The sequence below is a fragment of the Bos javanicus genome, chromosome 7 (assembly GCF_032452875.1).
Source record: "Bos javanicus breed banteng chromosome 7, ARS-OSU_banteng_1.0, whole genome shotgun sequence".
NCBI classification, from domain to species: Eukaryota; Metazoa; Chordata; class Mammalia; order Artiodactyla; family Bovidae; genus Bos; species Bos javanicus.
Genome location: NC_083874.1, coordinates 94,441,907 through 94,462,558, shown reverse-complemented (window position 1 = coordinate 94,462,558; position 20,652 = coordinate 94,441,907). Strand labels below are relative to the sequence as shown.

Sequence of the window (20,652 nt, the reverse complement as noted above, 5' to 3'; positions counted from 1 at the left end):
GAAAAGAATTTTTAGACTCGGTCATATAAATGTTTGGACTGATTGTATGAGGTCTCATTAAGAAAGATGCTGAGCACTGCAAATTCAAAAACCAAGAAAAAAATAAAAAGAACCAAATATTACCTTATATGTTCTTCAAAACTAAGACAGATTATTTATGAAGGTTACTTTTTCTCTTAACATAATATTTAGTAAAATAACAAAATACTTCAAACTCCTAGTATTGCTTCTGAATTTTAACATTTTTTTCTTGTTAGAATAAGAGAGGTAGTATTTCTAACCAAAGCTACTATAATTTCCTCCTATCACCAAATCCTTATATTTATAAAATTCTTACCTCCCACGGGTACCTTATGTGTTTCTCAACTCTCATGTTCTACATTGTTTCCAGCCCTACCTTTTCTTACTATGAGAACAATTTTGAATATGACTAATGGCAGCCCACTCCAGTATTCTTGCCTGGAGAATCCCATGGACAGAGGAGCTGGGGGGCTACAGTCCATGGGGTCGCAAAGTGTCGGACATGACTTAGTGACTAAACAACAACAAAGCTAACTAAGCCAAAATGTCATGCAGATTTCCTGTCCATGATCAACTAGATATGTTTTCTTTACCTGGTAGTTTAAAAGCTAAATGATACGATCAATTAAATTTCTTCAAACATTTTATCTTATCACTTGATAAGTAAGTAGTAGTACTACTACTTTTTCTCAATCAATATAGATTTTTAGTTGGCATAACTGTTTCAGTTCAGTTCAGTCACTCAGTCGTGTCTGACTCTTTGGGACCCCATGGATTGCAGCACGCCAGGCTTCCCTGTCTGTCACCAATTCCTGGAGTTTACTTAAACTCTTGTCCATCCAGTCGGTGATACCATCCAATCATCTCATCCTCTGTCATCCCCTTCTCCTCCTGCTTTCAATCCTTCCCAGCATCAGGGTCTTTTCCAATGAGTCGGTTCTTCACATCATGTGGCCAAAGCATTAAAGTTTCAACTTCAGAATCAGTTCTTCCAATGAACACGCAGGACTGATCTCTTTTAGAATGGACTGGTTGGATCTCCTTGCAGTCCAAGGGACTCTCAAGAGTCTTCTCCAACACCACAGTTCAAAAGCATCAATTCTTTAGCACTCAGCTTTCTTTATAGTCCAACTCTCAATTCCATACATGACTACTAGAAAAACCATAGCTTGACTAGATGGACCTTTGTTGGCAAAGTAATGTTTCTATTTTTTAATATGCTATCTAGGTTGGTCATAGCTTTTCTTCCAAAGAGCACTTACCTCAGTTCAGTCACTCAGTCGTGTCCAACTCTTTGCGACCCCATGGACTGCATCACGCTTGGCTTCCCTGTCCATCACTAGCTCCTGGAGCTTGTGCAAACTCATGTCCATCAAGTCAGTGATGCCATCCAACCATCTCATCTTCTGTCATCCCCTTCTCCTCCTGCCCTCTATCTTGCCCAGCATCAGAGTCTTTTCCAATGAGTCAGTTCTTTGAATCAGTTGGTCAAAGTATTGGAGCTTCAGCTTCAGCATCAGTCCTTCCAATGAATATTTAGGACTGATTTCCTTTAGGATTGACTGGTTGGATTTCTTTGCAATCCAAGGGACTCTCAAGAGTCTTCTCCAACACCACAGTTCAAAACCATCAATTCTTCAGTGCTCAACTTTCTTTATGGTCCAACTCTCAGATCCATACATGACCACTGGAAAAACTATAGCTTTGACTAGATGGACCTTTGTTGGCAAAGTAATGTCTCTGCTTTTTTTCAAAGCTTTTCTTCCAAGGAGCAAACATCATTTTATTTCATGGCTGCTGTCACCATCTGCAGTGATTTTGGAGCCCCAAAAATAAAGTCTCTCACTGTTTCCATTGTTTGTTTTCCCATCAATTTGCCATGAAGTGATGGGACCAGATGCCATGATCTTAGTTTTTTGAATGTTGAGTTTTAAGTCAAGTTTTTCACTCTCCTCTTTCACTTTAATCAAGAGGCTCTTTAGTTCTTCTTCACTTTCTGCTTAGGGTGGTGTCATCTGCATATCTGAGGTTATTGATATTTATACCAACAATTTTTATTCCAGCTTGAGCTTCATCCAGCCTGGCGTTTCGCATGATGTACTCTGCATATAAGTTAAATAAGCAGGGTGACAATATACAGCCTTGACATACTCCTTTTCCTATTTGGAACTAGTCTGTTGTTCCATGTCCAGTTCTAACTGTTGCTTCTTGACCTGCATACAGATTTCTCAGGAGGCAAGTCAGGTGGTCTGGTATTCCCATCTCTTTCAGGATTTTCCACAGTTAATTGTGATCCACACAGTCAAAGGCTTTGGTATAGTCAATAAAACAGATGTAGATATTTCTCTGGAATTTTCTTGCTGTTTTGATGATCCAGCAGATGTAGGTAATTTGATCTCTGGTTCCTCTGCCTTTTCTAAATCCAGCTTGAACATCTGGAATTTCATGGTTCACGTACTGTTGAAGCATCATTTGGAGAATTTTGAGCATTACTTTACTAGCGTGTGAACTGAGTGCAATTGTGCAGTAGTTTGAGCATTCTTTGGCATTGCCTTTCTTTGGGATTGGAATGAAAACTGATCTTTTCCAGTCCTGTGGCCACTGCGGAATTTTCCAGATTTGCTGGCATATAGAGTGCAGCTCTTCACAGCATCATCATTTAGGATTGGAAATAGCTCAACTGGAATTCCATCACCTCCACTAGCTTTGTTAGTAGTGATTCTTCCTAAGGCCCACTTGACTTTACATTCCAGGATATCTGGCTCTAGGTGAGTGATCACACCATCGTGGTTATCTGGTAAGATCTTTTTTGTACAGTTCTTCTGTGTATTCTTGCCACCTCTTCTTAACATCTTCTGCTTCTGTTAGGTCCATACCATTTCTGTCCTTTATTGTGTCCATCTTTGCATGAAATGTTCCCTTGGTATCTCTGATTTTCTTGAAGAGATCTCTAGTCTTTCCCATTCTATTGTTTTCCTCTATTTCTTTGCACTGATTACTGAGGAAGACTTTCTTATCTCTCCTTGCTATTCTTTGGAACTCTGCATTCAAATGGATATATCTTTCCTTTTCTCCTTTGCCTTTAGCTTCTCTTCTTTCCTCAGTTATTTGTAAGGCCTCCTCAGACAACCATCCTGCTTTTCTGCATTTCTTTTTCTTGAGGATGGTCTTGGTCACTGCCTCCTATACAATGTCACAAACCTCCATTCATAGTTCTTCAGGCAGTCTGTCTATCAGATCTAATCCCTTGAATCTACTTCTCACTTCCATTGTATAATCATAAGGGATTTGATTTAGGCCATTCCTGAATGGTCTAATGGTTTTCCCTGCTTTCTTCAATTTAAGTCTGAATTTGGCAATAAGGAGTTCATGATCTGAGCCACAGTCAGCTCCTGGTCTTGTTTTTGCTGACTGTATAGAGCTTCTCCATCTTTGGATGCAAAGACTATAATCAATCTGATTTTGGTGTTGACCATCTGGTGATGTCCATGTGTAGAGTCTTCTCTTGTGTTGTTGGAAGAGGGTGTTTGCTATGACCAGTTGTTCTGGAAAAATTCTGTTGGCCTTTGTCTTGCTTCATTCTGTACTCCAAGGCCAGATTTGCCTGTTACTCCAGGTATCTCTTGACTTCCTGCTTTTGCATTCCAGTCCCCTATGATGAAAAGGACATCTGTTTTGGGTGTTATTTCTAGAAGGTCTTGTAGGTCATCATAGAACAGTTCGACTTCAGCTTCTTCAGCATTACTTGTTGGGGCATAGACCTGGATTACTGTGATATTGAGTGGCATAACTGTTCAGGAAGCAATTTCTAAGAAGCCTGTTTTTTATGAGTTTTTGTTAAGGCAAACACCTCTGAAATACATTATCAATTAAGAAAAGAGCTTAAAAAATTCAAACACCAACATAGAAATAAAGACTTTTTAATATTAAAACATAACACTCCACATAATGGAAACTTCAAACCACACAAAGTAGCTAATGGTTCATAGGTGAACTAAATAGAACTTTTATCTGCCTCTTGAAGACAGATAAATAAGTTTAAGCAACTGTAATAAAAACATAATTTTTCACAGTAGATACTCAGTATCATGCTTAGTCACTCAGTCATGTCCAACTCTTTGTGACCCCATGGACTGTAGCTCACCAGGCTATGAAATTCTCCAGGCAAGAATATGCTAGTGGGTTGCCATTTCCTTCTCCAGGGGATCTTCCCTACCCAGGGACTGAACTCATGTCTCTTGCCCTGGCAGGTGGATTCTTTATTACTGAGCCACCAGGGAAGCAGATATTCAATATAGTTTGAGAAAAGTAATGAAAACCAGAATCTCAGCAGAATTACATTTAAGAGATTCTAGTTAATTCTGTATAGCAAATGGAAATCCCTAAAACATTAAGTATGGTAAAAGTTATCACACTACCAAACAATGTAACAGTTTCTCAATCTTTCGTTTATATCATTGCTGAATGAGAAAACCCTGTGTGATCATTATTATTGCAGAAGAGTGGGATGCTAGGGGTTTATCACACCAGCAATACTTGTGGTAGAGCTCTACGATTTTGTGGTAAGCAGAAATAGCTCACTGAGATTCATACAAGCTGTTTAGGAACCAAAGTGCTTTCTTTTCAACCAAGGAGTATTATATGGGAACAAATGGCTGAGAAATGATTACAGGGAACAAGGAAATTACAGGAAACCTTCTAATGCAACCTAATTAGTTGTCCAGTGTGATATTGTGATTTATAATGAAAAGTATATATTTGGTTTCCATCACTGATTCTGATACAATTTCCTAAAATCCTCAGAATTTTCTAAGAGATGAAACCAACCAAAGTGTCTTCTGTTATGTTAATGGGGTTACTTTTGCACCTTACCTGAGTTGGGGCCTGTTTGCCCTAAACAACAAAGAGATTAGAGGGTTGACATTTTTAGTCCTATTGCCTGCCTCTGACCTCCAGGGAGGGAGGAGATTGGAGAGGGAATCGAAATTGATTTCAATCACCAGTGGTCAGTGATCTCATCAATCACGTCTCCCTATAAGGGCTTGCCAGGTGGCGCTGGGGTAAAGAGCCTGCTTGGCAATGCAGGAGATGTAAGAGACACTAGTTTAGTCCCTGGGCTGGGAAGATCCCCTGGGAGGAGGGTATGGCAACCTCCATTTTGGTTAGAGAATCCCATGGACAGAGGAGCCTGGCAGGCCACAGTCCATAGCATCGCAAAGAGTTGGACATGACCGAAGTGACTTAGCATGCACACACACCTCCCTATAAAATCCAAAAAATGAGAGGGTGGAGGGAGGGGTGGGCTTAGAAGAAGGCATGAAAGCATCGTGCCCTTTCCCCAGGCATCTTTTACATTTGGCTGTTTCTGAATTATATCCTTTTATAATAAACTGGGCTTCCCTGGTGGCTCAGACGGTAAAGCATCTGCCTGCAATGCAGGAGACCTGGGTTCAATCTCTGGGTTGGAAAGATCCCCTGGAGAACAAAATGGCAACCCACTCCAGTATTCTTGCCTGGAAAATTCCATGGATGGAGGAGCCTGGTAGGCTACGGTCCATGAAATTTCAAAGAGTCGGACATGACTGAACAACTTCACTGGTTCACTGGTTCATAATAAACTGGTAATCTAGTAAGTAAAATGTTTCTCTGAGTTCTGTGAGCCACTGTAGCAAATTAACCCAAGGAAGAGGTCATGGGACCCTCTGATTTTACAGTTGGTCCAGTCACAAGCATAGGTGGCAGACCTGGACACGTGATTTGTGTCTGAAGTGGGGTAGTGGGGGCCGTCTTGTATACTGAACCCTCAACTTGTGGAACTGAGCTAAATTTTAGGACACTCTGGAGTTGGGGGCAGAGCCCTGAATGGTGATCAGAGCTTTTACTAGGCTCTGGATCGACACAGGTGTAGACTGTTGCTCTGGTCGGGCTAACCAGCCTCCTCAGTCATGAGTGAGCCCATTACGTCTCAAGGAAAGATCGTGCTTGAAAGATGGCTATATTGAACTCAGATTGCCATCTTTTGCCACAGCAATGAGTAAGTGTGATTTCATTTAATCCTTCTGGCAAAGTTATGCCCCTTTCCTTTTTTTTCCCTTTTAATAGTTCTTTGTTTCTAAGGTTATTTTTGGCCCAGGTTGGTCCCCTTACAGATAAAAAGGCTTAAATCAACTTAATTTTGGCCCAGTCTTACTATTACAACTAATTTCAAACTTAGCTCCATTTTTGCCATTTTTTCTAAATAACATGTGATTTACCCTCCTATCTTAGTGGCATCTTCTTTTGTCTGTTTCTGAATGTGTGGGCTTTTGGCATGATTCCTGTGACTGCTGGAAGTGGAGTATAACAATGCTTTCATCATTACTAGGGCAGCAGAGACAGGATTATGGTTGAAGGTAAAGGTTCCTCTGTCCTAATTTTCCCTTTTGCCTCTTTCTGGCTATCCCAAGACTCCTGAGTAACCTAGCTGATCAAGAGCGTAATACTTTGATTGATTAGTTGACCCATGTTCAAGCATTGTGCCTAAGTATAAAATAACAACTTTTTTATAACTTAAAAAACATTTAGCACTTTTTATATATTCAATACATATTAATGCATGTGTACATGCTAAGTCACTTCAGTTGCGTCCAACTCTTTGCGACCCTGTGGACTGTAGCCCACTAGTCTCCTCTATCCATGGGATTTCCTAGGCAAGAATACTGGAGTGGGTTGCCATCTCCTTCTCCAGGGGAATCTTCTCGGCCCAGGGATCGAACCCGTTGCCTCCTGCAGGCGGATTCTTCACCGCTGAGCCACCAGGGAAGCCCAGTACATACTAACAGTTATAATCAGCATTGATTCACCATTCACTCTCACTGCTCCCTGGGCCAGCCTGGGCCCTTGTTACGCGGATGCAGTATAAGCAGTAGGTGGTCCAGGAGCTGCACCTCTCAGTTCAGAGTCCCTTTTCCCAGCCCAAAGTTCCCTTGGCAAGTAACACTAATGAGGAAAATAGGGAAAGACAATATGAATATACAACCGCATCCATTGACGGCAATGACTGTGACAGAACTGCCATCAGCACCTGAGAGCTCAGTAGGGAAAGAATCCGCCTGCAATGCAGGAGACCCCGGGTTGATTCCTGGGTCAGGAAGATCCACTGGAGAAGGGATAGGCTACCCACTCCAGTATTCTCGGGCTTCCCTGGTGGCTCGGCTGGTGAATAATCCACCTGCAATGCGAGAGACCTGGGTTCGATCCCTGGGTTGGGAAGATCCCCTGGAGAAGGGAAAGGCTACCACTCCAGTATTCTGGCCTGGAGAATTCCATGGACTGTAGAGTCCATGGTGTTGCAAAGAGTCAGATGCGACTTTCACTTTTTCACTGTGACAGAAAGATAACTCTTAAAGTTATAATTTTCTCTACTAAACAACCAATGTTTTCATTCCTCTTTAACTGGGTCAAACTGTTGCACCAGGAAACATTATGTTTTGACCATGTGCTTAGACCTGCTTTGTCTTACTGCTCAGCATGCCTCCCCTGACCTCCTACTCTCCGTGACTTGCTATAACCTCCTCGAAATAGAAAACTTTCTCATTAGTTGCTCACTGGGGGTATTTGGGACAAATTTCTTTTCATTCCATTTCTGTGTACTTTGTCTGGAATATTAAGAGTGTGCTTTCAATCAGGACAATAATAATAATAATAAAAAGGCTTGTATTTATGGTGAGGAATGAAAACTACCTGTGCTTTAGATCAGCAGTCCCTAAACTTTTTTTGGCACCAGGGACTGATTTCACAGAAGACAGTTTTTATACAGACCAGGGGTGGGGGCAGGGGGATGGTTTCAGGATGATTCAAGCACATTACAGTTTGCACTTTATTTCTGATCTCATGCTGCTGCTGATCTGACAGGAGGTACTAGGGGAGCTTGGGGATCCCTGGTTTAGAGACTTTGATTCATTGACTCCTCTCATTATAAATTTACACTCTTACTTTCGCCACCTGATGAGCTGACTTATTTGCAAAGACCCTGATGCTGGGAAAGATTGAGGGTGGGAGGAGAAGGGGATGACAGAGGATGAGATGTTTGGATGGCATCACTGACTCGATGGACATGGGTTTGGGTGGACTCCGGGAGTTGGTGATGGACAGGGAGGCCTGGCGTGCTGCGGGTCATGGGGTCACAAAGAGTTGGACACGACTGAGTGACTGAACTGAACTGAACTTGAAAATAGGCACGAACATACAATGTACAGTTTCCTACATGCCAGCATTTCTTAGAGTGTGGCCCAGCCATCTCTGGGAGGTCCCAGAGAAGCTTTCAGGAGGTCCACGAGGTCAAAACTATTGTCATAATGGTAGTAAGACTTTTTTTTGGTTGCTTTTTTTCACTCTCCTGGGTGTACAGTAGTAGAGACAACTGTAATGAAGCCTCATGTGGGAGCGTGGATGTGGAATACACCTATCTCAAAGGAAACTGTTCTCTATAAACTTAGGCTTCAATGCGTCATTTTGCACATATATACCAAGCGCCTCTCCTAAGTGGTCCAAAGTTTATTTTACCTCTTTGAGGAAATGCAAGTGAGGCTTCTTAAAGAGATACAAAAGTAACCACGTGTTTCTGATAAAGGCATTCACAATTGACTATACCTTGGCTTACCTCCCTCTGAGGTCCAGTTCCTTACATCTTTGCTACTTCAAGCAGCATCAGCATCACCTTGTTAAATAAGCAGAATTTCAAGCCCCGTCCCAGACCCATTGAACTGGAAAGGGCATTTAATGAGATGCCCAGCGGATCTGCATGTATGTCACATTTTGAGATGCACTGCTCCACATAACAGTGTACTAATTTTTATGCTTAAGAGCCTCAATTTTTAGATGAGATAATTAAAATAGTTTCCATAGTAGCCCAAGAATAAGAACTGGATCTATTCCAAAAAACAAGGTGATGGCTAAACGCACTGTCCAATGATCAGCAATTTTATTAATTCTTTTTTAACAGCAAAATCTCCTAATATGGATGGAAAATAAAACTAACATATTAGCAATTATTGCATAACTCTGTATCTATGCCATTGTTGTGTGGGTTTTCTGTGCCAATGTGCCAAATTCTGCCACTGCAGTATTGGATACAGTCAGCCCACAGGTAGCACTGGGTGAATTTACATAGCAACAATAACCTTTGAAAAAATATCACACATTAAAATTGATGAGAAAATACCAGTTTTCTTTCAAAATGAATTAGGAGGCTAGGCATAAATCTTCAGCTTCCTAAGATTACTAAATAATTAAAGTGTCTCAAACTTTAAGAATTATATGGAAATGGATCTCTTTCTCTCACACAAAGAATCATTGTTCTTGACAGGACATTAACAGCTAATGTGTCTTGAATAAGTCTCTTGCATGGAAAAATTACAATTCTGAATCATGTCCTTGCAAATTTCACTATCAATCTAATAAATTCAATGAGAGAAAATGGAATTCATATTCATTCCCATTAAATGTTCTTCTCTCAAAGTTGAGAAACACACCATTTTTTTTAAAGGGACTCACAAGGCTGTCATCTATCTTTGCATATATTCATGATCGCTCACAAAACAGTCTGTTTTAGTTGAATGAATAATAATAGTTATTAATTGTGTTATTTTATTATATATTTATTGTAAATACATTTATGCAATTATACATTATTATACAATTGTATAATAGTAAATAAATTTCAAACAAAAGGTTTGTTTCTCTTGATGTTGGGGGGTACTCAGGGGTTTCATGGACTTGAGGTTATGAACTTTTTTGTAACCATTTTCTAGTCTGTTAGTGAATTCATCACTGTGGACGCATCAATTTTTAGAACTTTGAATTCCTAGGTGACAGTGACTGTAGCCCTTAACAGAATATTTGCTGCAGTTTGGTTTCAAATAAAGACAGGCTTTTAGATTTAATTCAAGAAATAGTTACTGAATGTCTACCATGTGCAAGGCATTGTGCTAGGCTGGAATTTGAGGAAACTCCCTTAGCAATCAAAATAATACTACCACCTCACATCTCCTCAAGCATAAACTCCTTCTACTACTATACTTCACAAAATTAAAAGATGATTTGCTACCTTGCGGAAAAAGCAACTGGGATAAAATAGTTTGGTTTTGATTATACCTCTAATGGTTTAGATCACATTGACTACTTACATCAGATAAGGAGGAGATTTTCATTACACTTTTAGAGTAATTTAACATCTCAACTTAAGTGACTAACATTTAAAATTTTTTTGTAAGCTGTTGCCTTTCAGTATTATACAGAAAATACAACCTGGACAAAATGTCATCATATATGAAAGATAAAGTGGGTGGATTATCCCCCAGTAAATCTTTCATTAATAATTAACTAAGTAGTCTCTGCATTGAACATGTTACCATGTCCACAACCCTTGCTGAAGAGGTGATCCAGATGACTACACTGTGTAGGATTTAAGGTTTCTCCTATCTTGTCGACTGGCCAGGGGTGGGCACCTGACCTGAGGACCAGACCCTTGGGTCCTTAATCTGGTCAGTGATTATGATGGAGTCTGGGATGAAACATGTGTTGAGCCCATCATCCTTGTTTATAGAATTTCAATTTGGAAAGAAAAACAGGTAACTGGTGATTCTCTAGAATGCAGCTATGAGGTTGAGAAAGTCAGTAAAAGGAGATGGAGATTGAGTCAAAAAGCATCGTGCACGTCAGAGTTCTAGCTGGAAGTAATGTAGCTGAGAAAAGACCCAGAGCTGAGGAGACAAACAAGTCATAAGTTAACAACAGAGAACCAGGATAAAGTTCTCCTGACTCCTGCTTATTGAGGTCCTTAAAGCTGTATTAAAATCAGAATTATTCCCAGTTCCATCTTTTGAAGCTTCCCTGGTAGCTCAGATAGTAAAGAGTCCGCCTGCAATGCAGAACGCCTGGGTTCGATCCCTGGGTCAGGAAGTTTCCCTGGAAAAGGAAATGGCAACCCACTCCAGTATTCTTTCCTGGAGAATTCCATGGACAGAGGAGCCTGGTAGGCTACAGTCCATGGGTTCCCAAAGAGTCGGACATGACTGAGTGACTAACACATTCATTTATTCCATCTCTTGAGATCAGTGTTAACAACAGTCCCTGTTCTTAGGCTGATAATCCAAATTCCTTTTCACTGCATAATTAATCTTTTGATCCATTTGCAAATCTTCAATCTATGTTTCTGAATATATGATTTACCAAGCCTATGAAGATACACAGTGACTTTTTTGGAAATATTTTATCTTAAACCTAACGCAGGGCCTAGAAGGTAGGAAGAGCTTAATCATGATTGATATCATTATCCTCTAGGTCACTCTGATCAAATAAATTCATTTAAACTGGGTAACTTTCATGGTAATGGGGGTATGAATGACATCACTGTGGGAATTATTTAAAATCTCCTGGGTAACTAAAACTTGGCAGATTAGCTCAGTGAGTTGCTGGACATGGTATACTAAGACAGCCAAGTTGTTGCTGTGATGTTTTCCAGACCACCTGCCCTTGTGTGGACAGAATTTCCTATTATGTGGGTTCTAATGAAAGGGGAAATGCCCTTGTCCATTACAGAAGCTGAAGTGTGGGTGATAAGCCCTCTGGCTATGACCCCAGGCACCTGGGGAGTAGGCTAGTGACCTGGGTTGCCCATTTGACACCCAGGTCCTGGGATTCTGAATCTTGAGAGTGACAAAGACATAGATCAGCTAGAGATGCGTGACAGCAGCAGTGCCATAGCTGCAGTGATCTGACCGGCCTGTTTCTGGGCGTGACTTTGGGGTGCTCTCAGACCTGGAGCCTTTTCTGATTCCGGTTTTCTGAGTCTAGGTCTCCAGCTTGGTTGATTCTAAGGATCAAGTTGAGTGACCTAAGGATTTTTTTTTTTTTTTATTTCTTGCTCAAGACTCAGTAGAGGGTAACCTAAGATTTTAGTGGGCAGTTTCTAACATGAATACTACCTTAGAAATCTTGTCATTTGGGTTAAGTGTCAGCACAAAACTATCACTCATTCAAAAAAGTAGTTTTTTTTTTTTTCTTTAAATTAATTTGTTTATTTGGGTCTTCCAGGTCTTAGCTCTGGCATGTAAGATCTGGTTCCCTGACCAGGGATGGAACCTGGGCCCCTTGCATTAGGAGTGCAGAGTGCCAGCCACTGGACCACCAGGGAAGTCTCAAAAGTTCATAGTTTTATACTTTAAAGTGGATCAGTATTTTTATCTTTGCATCTACCTATATATATATATATATATATACACACACACATACACCCAAAACTGCTTAAAAAATCAATTTATAGAAACAACAGTCAAGCTCAATATAGAAATAGGCGCTAAACTTCGGAGGATCCAGCAACTTTGTGTAGATATTCTGAGACAGTTTTGCTGTTGTAATCCTCCACTTCTTTTGAGGCTTGATACCCATAAATAACTTTACAAAACTATTACAAAATAGGATTGACATTTTCTCTAGTGCAAAAGGTACTTTTAAGAGTCTGTAAGAAATGTCAGGGGAAGGACTGGACATACTGTCCTCTTAAAGGCATACTTTCAGAGCTTGAAAAGACTAGATTCTAATTGGAGCTTTTGTATGCAAAAAAAAAAGAAAAGAAAAAGTACTGCATATAACAATGAGAATTCTGAGAATTCTTATAGAAAAAAGCTACAAGTGATCTCAGACTGAAACACATTACAGGAATTGCTGCTTGAAGGCGTTTTTTTTTTTTTTTGCAAGTAAAGAAATTTTAATTTTTAGTAATTCAAACATGGATATTTCATATGCTAAATATTCAGTTTCTCAATATTCAGCTTTCTCACTTTGGCATTTATTAACCACAACTCTTTATTACTTTGTGAATTTTACAAAGATGGTAAATAATATCTGTTGTGATTCTCTCGAAATTCAAATATCTCCAAGGTTTGATTACAAAAATTTGTCCTTGAAACAGTTACTTTTTGGTTTATTTTCAGTCCAGTTCTATAAGTCTAAGTGCATCCTCTAATTCTTCCAACTTTCCAAGCCAGATCTATCTATAAGGTCATGGTAGGATATTTCTCAATCAGATTTGAGAGAATTTATTAAATTCCCATAATCTTCTCCCAGATCTCTTTCTGCAATAATTTTTTGTAAAAGTTCATTAGGAAATTTAGAAAAAGAAAACTGATTAACAAAAAGCAAATAAAAATCACTAATTCTACTACAGATGGACAACCACTGTAATATTTTGGCATGTACCTTCCCAGTTTTATCTAGTGTGTGTATGTACAATATATATTTCAAAAAAGGACATGCAACATACTGTTTCATAATTTTTAAATTAAATTATATGTTTTTGGAATACCTTTGTGTCAAATGCCATTCTCTATCAGTTTTTAATTGCTTTCTAATATTTTACTGTGTATATATCTACCTCAGTTTATTTAATGAATTCCCTGCTCAATTTTTTAAACATGTGTTAAGTATTTGACACTTAAGATTTGGGTACTTTTAATGAAATAATGAAAATAATAAGTAATTTTTGAAAATAAATACATTTCTTCAAAATGTTTTATAAAAGCATATGACAGAAATAAATATCCTTTGCCACTGATTATAAAATTAGTTCTATGGAGGTCATGTGGGGCCAGTCATTTTTAGAAAGCTGAATTTTCCTGCAGCTTAGTTTCTTTAAAAAACACACAAACTCCCTCACATAGTTAATAATTTGGGTTACCACTGTGCTTTGCTTCCTAACTACTTTAATAACTAAGGATTGTCATGATGAAAACAAGCTATTATTCTGGTTTATAATATTTGCCCTTAGACTAAATTAGATCTCAATTTTTTTTTAGTTCTTTTGTCTGCCATTAATGAGTTTTGTTCTTCCTGTGTTGACAGATACCAACTTTTAATTCCTCATCTGCTTAAGCAATATTCTTGCACATAATTTTTTTAAAGCACATTCTTGTCTTGCTTGAGTCTAAAGAATACAGTAGATACTGTGGTTGTTGCTTTATTTTTAATATTAAGAGTGCTGCTTTACCTATGTACTTCCAGACATTTTAATATTCTTCTTTAGAAACTGTAGGATGAGTTAAATTTTTAATATATTCCTTAGAGAGTAAGTATCTTGCTTTTTCTATTTTTTTTTATACCTTACTTTTGAAATTCTGCATTCTGGCATCATATTAGAAGAAGAGCCAGATGCTTCCTGGCTAACTGGAATAGGATGTAGTCAGTGAAAGAGCCAAGTGGCAGGATGGAAAGACTGCTTAGAAAACAAGTGAAACGTGAAAGGAGGCAAGTTGGATCAATCAAGTAATTACACGAACTCCAAAATCTGATCTAAAATCACCACGGGACTTGATTGGAGGGCAAGAAATATGTTCAAGGATGAAAAGAATAGAACAGAACTACTCCAAGGTTAAATTTTTTTTTTTTACAGAACAAAAATTTTATGGAGATTCTCATATTCAGCTTCTCTGCTGAAACAGGCAGGCTGTTTTCTGCCAGTGCCTCAGCTTGTTCAAGTCCTTCTCACATATTAAAGTTTTACCTTTCATGGCTTCCTTACAGGAATTCGGGCTTATCCAGTGTCTTCCAAAGGGTTTTCAGTTTCCTACTTGGTTGCATTTGTTCAGAAGTCTTCTTCCTGTCCTCCACCTAAGCCTATTGATGTTCTACTTTTGCAAGTTTATCAAATCTAAAAGGCTAGTAATATGAAATGTACTCTTTTGAAAAATATATACTATTAAGAGAAAACACTCCCAAGAAGACTATAACAGAATTTTGTAGTCATCAATTGTAAGATGCATTGCAACTTCAGATATGTTAAATTGTGGGGAAAAAAATGTGCACCGTAGAATAGACAAAATGTAGTACTTTACAGCTTTTTCTCCCACCCCTTGAAAAAAAATCTGGATGTGTTTGCTTCTTCCTTTAAACATAACTCACCATATTTTGTCCTATACTGTAATTTTTTTAGACTTTTAAGAAAAAATCTCATGTTTTAAACCATAAGTCACTTTAGCCAGGTCATATCTGGCTAATGCTAATGTTAAATTAAAAAGTGAAATCTCCACCTTATTAGATATCTTCAGGTTCTTTGAAAAGTAGATTGGAATAAATTCCACGAATGGTCACCACTGGCAAAAGGGCCCCCCCCTTTACACTTCACTGAGAGCAGCTATACACAGGACCTTAAACTTGAGTAATTAAATGGGAAAAAAATCTAAGAATCGTAATGAAATTGTAGACTTAGAACTATCACTGGTATTCCAAGAAACTGGCATAGGAGTTATGGTAGACAGCATTCTGAAGATAGCCCCAGTAGCTGCTTCAACCAGAATTTGCTAGATATCAGAAGCAAGGGTTCTGGAGCAATAAAATAAAATAATAGCAGGCTTTTTCACTATCAGCAGTCATTCTGGCAATGTACTCAGAATAATGCAAGCTGTTTTAGATACTGAATTTCATTGAAAATGACAAGGTATGTAGCTGTGGAGTTCTAAAAATGCTTCTAAAATGACCAGAGGAATGGATATCTTTTTCCATTATAAGGAAAAGAATAAAATACACTCCTCTTTAGTATGGATAAATCTGATCTAAGTCAGGTAGGATCCTGTTGTTATTGTTCAGTTCCTAAGTTGTGTCCGACTCTGTGACCCCATGGACTGTAGCCTACCAGGCTCCTCTGTCCATGGGATTTTTCAGGCAAGAATATGGGAGTGGGTTGCCATTTCCTTCTCCAGGAGATCTTCCTGACCTGGGATCAAATCCAGGTCTCCTACATTGGCAGGGAGATTCTTTACCACAGAGCCACCTGGGAAGCCCCACGTATGATCTTAGATTATACAGTTAAAATAAAAGTAGAAATGGATGAGATAAACACAGACTTATTCATTGGGCTGCAGAATTGAAAGGGACCCTATGGTTGCTGTTCGAGTTCTGCTGCTTCCCTCTTGGCCACTTAGGTTCTAGTTAGAAAGCCTGTGCTTCTGGTCTGGAGGCCAAGGGAACAAGAAGATGTGAGAGCAGCCCATGGTTTGCTGCCTTTTGCTGGTTGTCAAGCTCAAGCTAAAAAGTTTGCCATAGCAATTGTCTCACTTGGGAAGTAGGCTTCTAATTTTTCATTTGTCTCATGGGATTAAGTACGGCCTATTGTGACAGGTTTCAGAAACACATTAAGACACATGAATTGAGAACATTTATGCAGTAAGATGAGAACAACAGGAGTAAGATGAAGTGCCAGGGCATCTGATTTTAGCTTTTAAACTTTTAGCTAGGAAAGATAGGACAGCAGTTTGCTTATATTTGCTCCTGATTTGCTTAAATTTGCCACTAGAGTATAAGTTCCATGAGGCTAGAGATTTTTGTGTTTTGATCACTACAGTATTCCCATCACTTAAAAATAGCATCTGGGACTCTGTAGGTGGGTTAATAAGCATTTTCTGAACGGGTGTTCCATACATGATTTTACCCTTGTAACTTTAGTAAGGATCATCTTAGTCTTAGTATTTTAAGGAATGTTACTTAATGTTTACCTTCTTTAATGTACTGATCTTAGAAATCTAGTTTTTAATATATCTATAAAAATCAATTACTCAAGACCTTCTAATTCTATACACTTCCAAATTAACATTTTCTTTGATTTTGTTGATTCTAAAAAAAACTGAAATACTACTGTTTAAGTGGATCTTAACCCTTAGAATATGGGACAATAAATAAAATTCAAAATGCAAGTTGGTGACTGCAACCATGAACTTAAAAGATGCTTGCTTCTTGTAGAAAAAGTTATGCTCAATCTAGACAGCATATTAAAAAGCAGAGACATTACTTTACTGAGGTCCATCTAGTCAAAGCTATGATTTTTCCAGTAGTCATACACGGATGTGAGAGTTGGACTATAAAGAAAGCTGAATGTTGAAGAATTGATGCTTTTGAACTGTGGTGTTGAAGACTCTTGAGAGTCCCTTGAACTCAAGGAGATCCAACCAGTCCATCCTAAAGGAAATCAGTCCTGAATATTCATCAGAAGGACTGATGCTGAAGCAGAAGCTCCAATACTTTGGTCACTTGATACAAAGAACGGACTCATTGGAAAAGACCCTGATGCTGGGAAAGATCGAAGGCGGGAGGGGAAGGGAATGACAGAGAATGAGATGGTTGGATGGCATCACCGACTTGACAGACATGAGCCTGAGCAAGCTCTGGGAGCTGGTGATGGACAGGGAGGCCTGGCATGCTGCAGTCCAAGGGCGGGCAAAGAGTTGGACATGACTGAGCGACTAAACTGAACTGAAAATGCCAGTGATGCCTTGCAGTGTGACATTCCTAAGGCCATGATGATGAGTATAAAGTATTTAGCTTGAGATCATGGTTCCTCGCCCTTTGCACTATTGACGTTTTCAGCTTGTTCGTTTTTTGTTTGGAGAAGTGGGTGCTGTCCAGTGCATTGTGGGTTGTTTGGCAGCAGCCTTGGCCTCTACCATCTAGATGGCAGCAGCATTCCCCCTGTGCTGTCAACCAAAAGTGTCTGCAGACACTGTCAAAAGTCTTGTGGGGGTGTCAAAAATTGCCCTTGATTGAGACCACTGTTTGAGACTTTGGGGATGTGATGATGAGAGGGTAACAGGCAGGAAGGCCAGGGATCTCCAAATAGAGGAAATAGCCTGCAAGTGTCAGACATTTTTATCTCTCTTAAGCGGCAGGAGGAAACAAACTAGCAATATTTTTTCCTTCTCTATACAAATTTAAAGAGAGGTTTCTCTTAAAATATTGTGTTGCCATAATGACACCCGGTTTCGCCTGAAGTTAGCTATTCTCGAGTCTAGAGATAACCAATGCCTTTTTCTTATGGAAATGTTTGTCTTAAGCTATGCTAATGTACTATGCCTTTACCCCAAACTCTGTCTCCAAGTCGGTTCCGCCTCTTGGCCCAGAACCTACTTGACAAACCAGTATGGATATTGTTCCCCTAATCTATGTAAATGAAACTATTTGTATGGTGGTCTGCCCTTCTTCAAGATTCAAGTTAATCATTTTATGGCCCAGGATAAACCATTTATCCCAAAATGCATCTTATGGGTGAGGGGCCTGGTGCCATTCTGAATTTTAAGACATTCCTTTCTTTCATTAACGGACTGCTAGTGACTATATAACATCCAGCTAAAGACTAGCAGGGGGTATTCTTTCTGCCCCCTTCTGATGCCTATGTCAGAAGCTTTCTCTATCTCCTTTATACTTTAATAAAACTTTACTACACAAAAGCTCTGAGCGATCAAGCCTCGTCTCTGGCCCCGGATTGAATTCTTCTCCTCCGGGGGCCAAGAATCCCGGTGTATTCGCGTGATTCAACAACAACCTTTCAATGACAAAAGCTTTACCCCATAGAGAAAGTGATCAAAACACCTTAAGAATTAAGTACACGTTTCCTTTCAATTGCTAAGAAGATACAGAAAATTTGAACCTAATTAGACTTATTATGAGCACAACACCTATAATGTGAGAGGGCAGATTAATATCAGGATTTTATAAACCATGTAACCGTACTCCAGTGAGGTCATAGAACTTCAGAAAGAAAGAATTTTTAGAGTCATCTAGTATACACTCGATGGCACCCCACTCCAGTACTCTTGCCTGGAAAATCCCATGGACGAAGGAGCCTGGTAGGTTGCAGTCCATGGGGTCGTGAAGAGTCGGACACGACTGAGCGACTTCCCTTTCACTTTTCACTTTCATGCATTGGAGAAGGAAATGGCAACCCACTCCAGTGTTCTTGCCTGGAGAATCGCAGGGATGGGGGAGCCTGGTGGGCTGCTGTCTATGGGGTCACACAGAGTGACTTAGCAGCAGCTTAGCAGCAGTGTACACTCATTCAGTGAAACTGGCATCCTGAGTAGATAAATAACTTGCCCTGGTCTTATAGTTAGTGTCATCTTAACGAATGGTACCACCAACACGTGTTTAACAGTTGTCTGGAAGAAACAAGCATGTAGCCTTTAAAGTTCCCAGTCTGATGTAGTGTAGTATATACAGGAAGGGACACATAGCTGGATTAGTGTCCCTAAACTGGTACAAGAAGAAAGCATCACATGATGTCGAGAAAAGAAAGAGAATTGGAGCAATAAACTAAAGGGACTTGTAATCCTGGCTGAAAATACAAACAGGTTCAAAAATTGCTTTACCACTTTCAGTGGTAAAGGTAGCACAATGTTATAAAAACTAGTTTTGAGAGTCAGTCTATCAAAAAACACTGAATGCACCTATTTATGATGTTTTATAGTGAGAGACCTTTTTTTAAAATTTATTTTTAATTGAAGCATAATTGCTTCACAGTACTGTGTTGCTTTCTACCAAACATCAACATGAGATATGTTTTCCCCCCCTGAAACTCGTCTTTAAACTTGTACAGAAAAATCTGAAAGATACTGTGCTGTAACTCATGCAGACATGCCATTCACAGCAGCCTTAACCTATGTGTCAGTCAAGTGCCATATGTGGGCACATACAGCAGGAATACAGTCTTGACAGTTTATTTAAGTTTCCTAAGGGTCACAAAGAGTCGGACACGACTGAGCGACTGAACTGAACTGAACTGAACCTAGATAGCATGTTAAAAAGCAGAGACATTACTTTGCCAACAAAGGTCCGTCTAGTCAAGGCTATGGTTTTTCCAGTGGTCATGTATGGATGTGAGAGTTGGACTATGAAGAAAGCTGAGCACGGAACAATTGATGCTTTTGAACTGTAGTGTTGGAGAAGACTCTTGAGAGTCCCCTGGACTGCAAGGAGATCCAACCAGTCCATTCTAAAGGAGATCAGTCCTGGGTGTTCTTTAGAAGGACTGATGCTAAAGTTGAAACTCCAGTACTTTGGCCACCTCATGGGAAGAGTTGACTCATTGGAGAGGACTCTGATGCTGGAAGGGATTGGGGGCAGGAGAAGGGGATGACAGAGGATGAGATGGCTGGATGGCATCACCGACTCGATGGACATGAGTTTGAGCAAGTTCCAGGAGTTGGTGATGGACAGGGAGGCCTGGCGTGCTGCAATTCATGGGGTTGCAAAGAGTCGGACATGACTGAGCAACTGAACTAAACTGAACTGAAGCTCTGGTGAGAGGATCAGTAAATGAAAATATGCTATAAGCAATTATTACACTGAAAACCATCTTTGATTTCCCAAATATCAATGTTTAAGTAGCTCTTTTCCTTTTATTGATTTTAACCCTAGGTAAAATAGAATATCATTGTTTATCAAATAATAAGCTATAACTTTTTATTCCATTCATTTATTCATTAACCAAAACATTTAACTGTGTGTCTACAATGTACAGGCACTATGATGGCAGTGGGAATAAAGTAGTACAAAGGAGAAACAGGATCTGTGCACGCCAAGAAAGATTATCCCACTGAGGAATAACACTTAGATCAAAGTTTAACCATCTCACACAGAGTGCGACAGTGATACGGAGTACATTGCGTTCAATCTTAGATTCTTTTTCATTATTGGACTGACTGAGGAAACAACAAAAACAAAAAAAAATTTCAAATATGATAATATGAATGGGTGTATCTGACTTTGGATTAACCTTACTTTCTAAAAAGTAGAAGGATTTTAAAGAGAAACTGGTAAAACTCCATGAAA

General features: G+C 39.4%; 2 protein-coding genes across 4 annotated transcripts in view; one reads left to right on the top strand and one right to left on the bottom strand.

Moving 5' to 3' along the window:
* Positions 1-20,652, top strand: part of SKIC3 (SKI3 subunit of superkiller complex) — a 150,546-nt gene that overhangs the window by 8,623 nt on the left and 121,271 nt on the right. The window lies entirely within an intron of this gene.
* Positions 1-20,652, bottom strand: part of ARSK (arylsulfatase family member K) — a 59,037-nt gene that overhangs the window by 22,961 nt on the left and 15,424 nt on the right. The gene's annotated exons all lie outside the window — the stretch shown is intronic.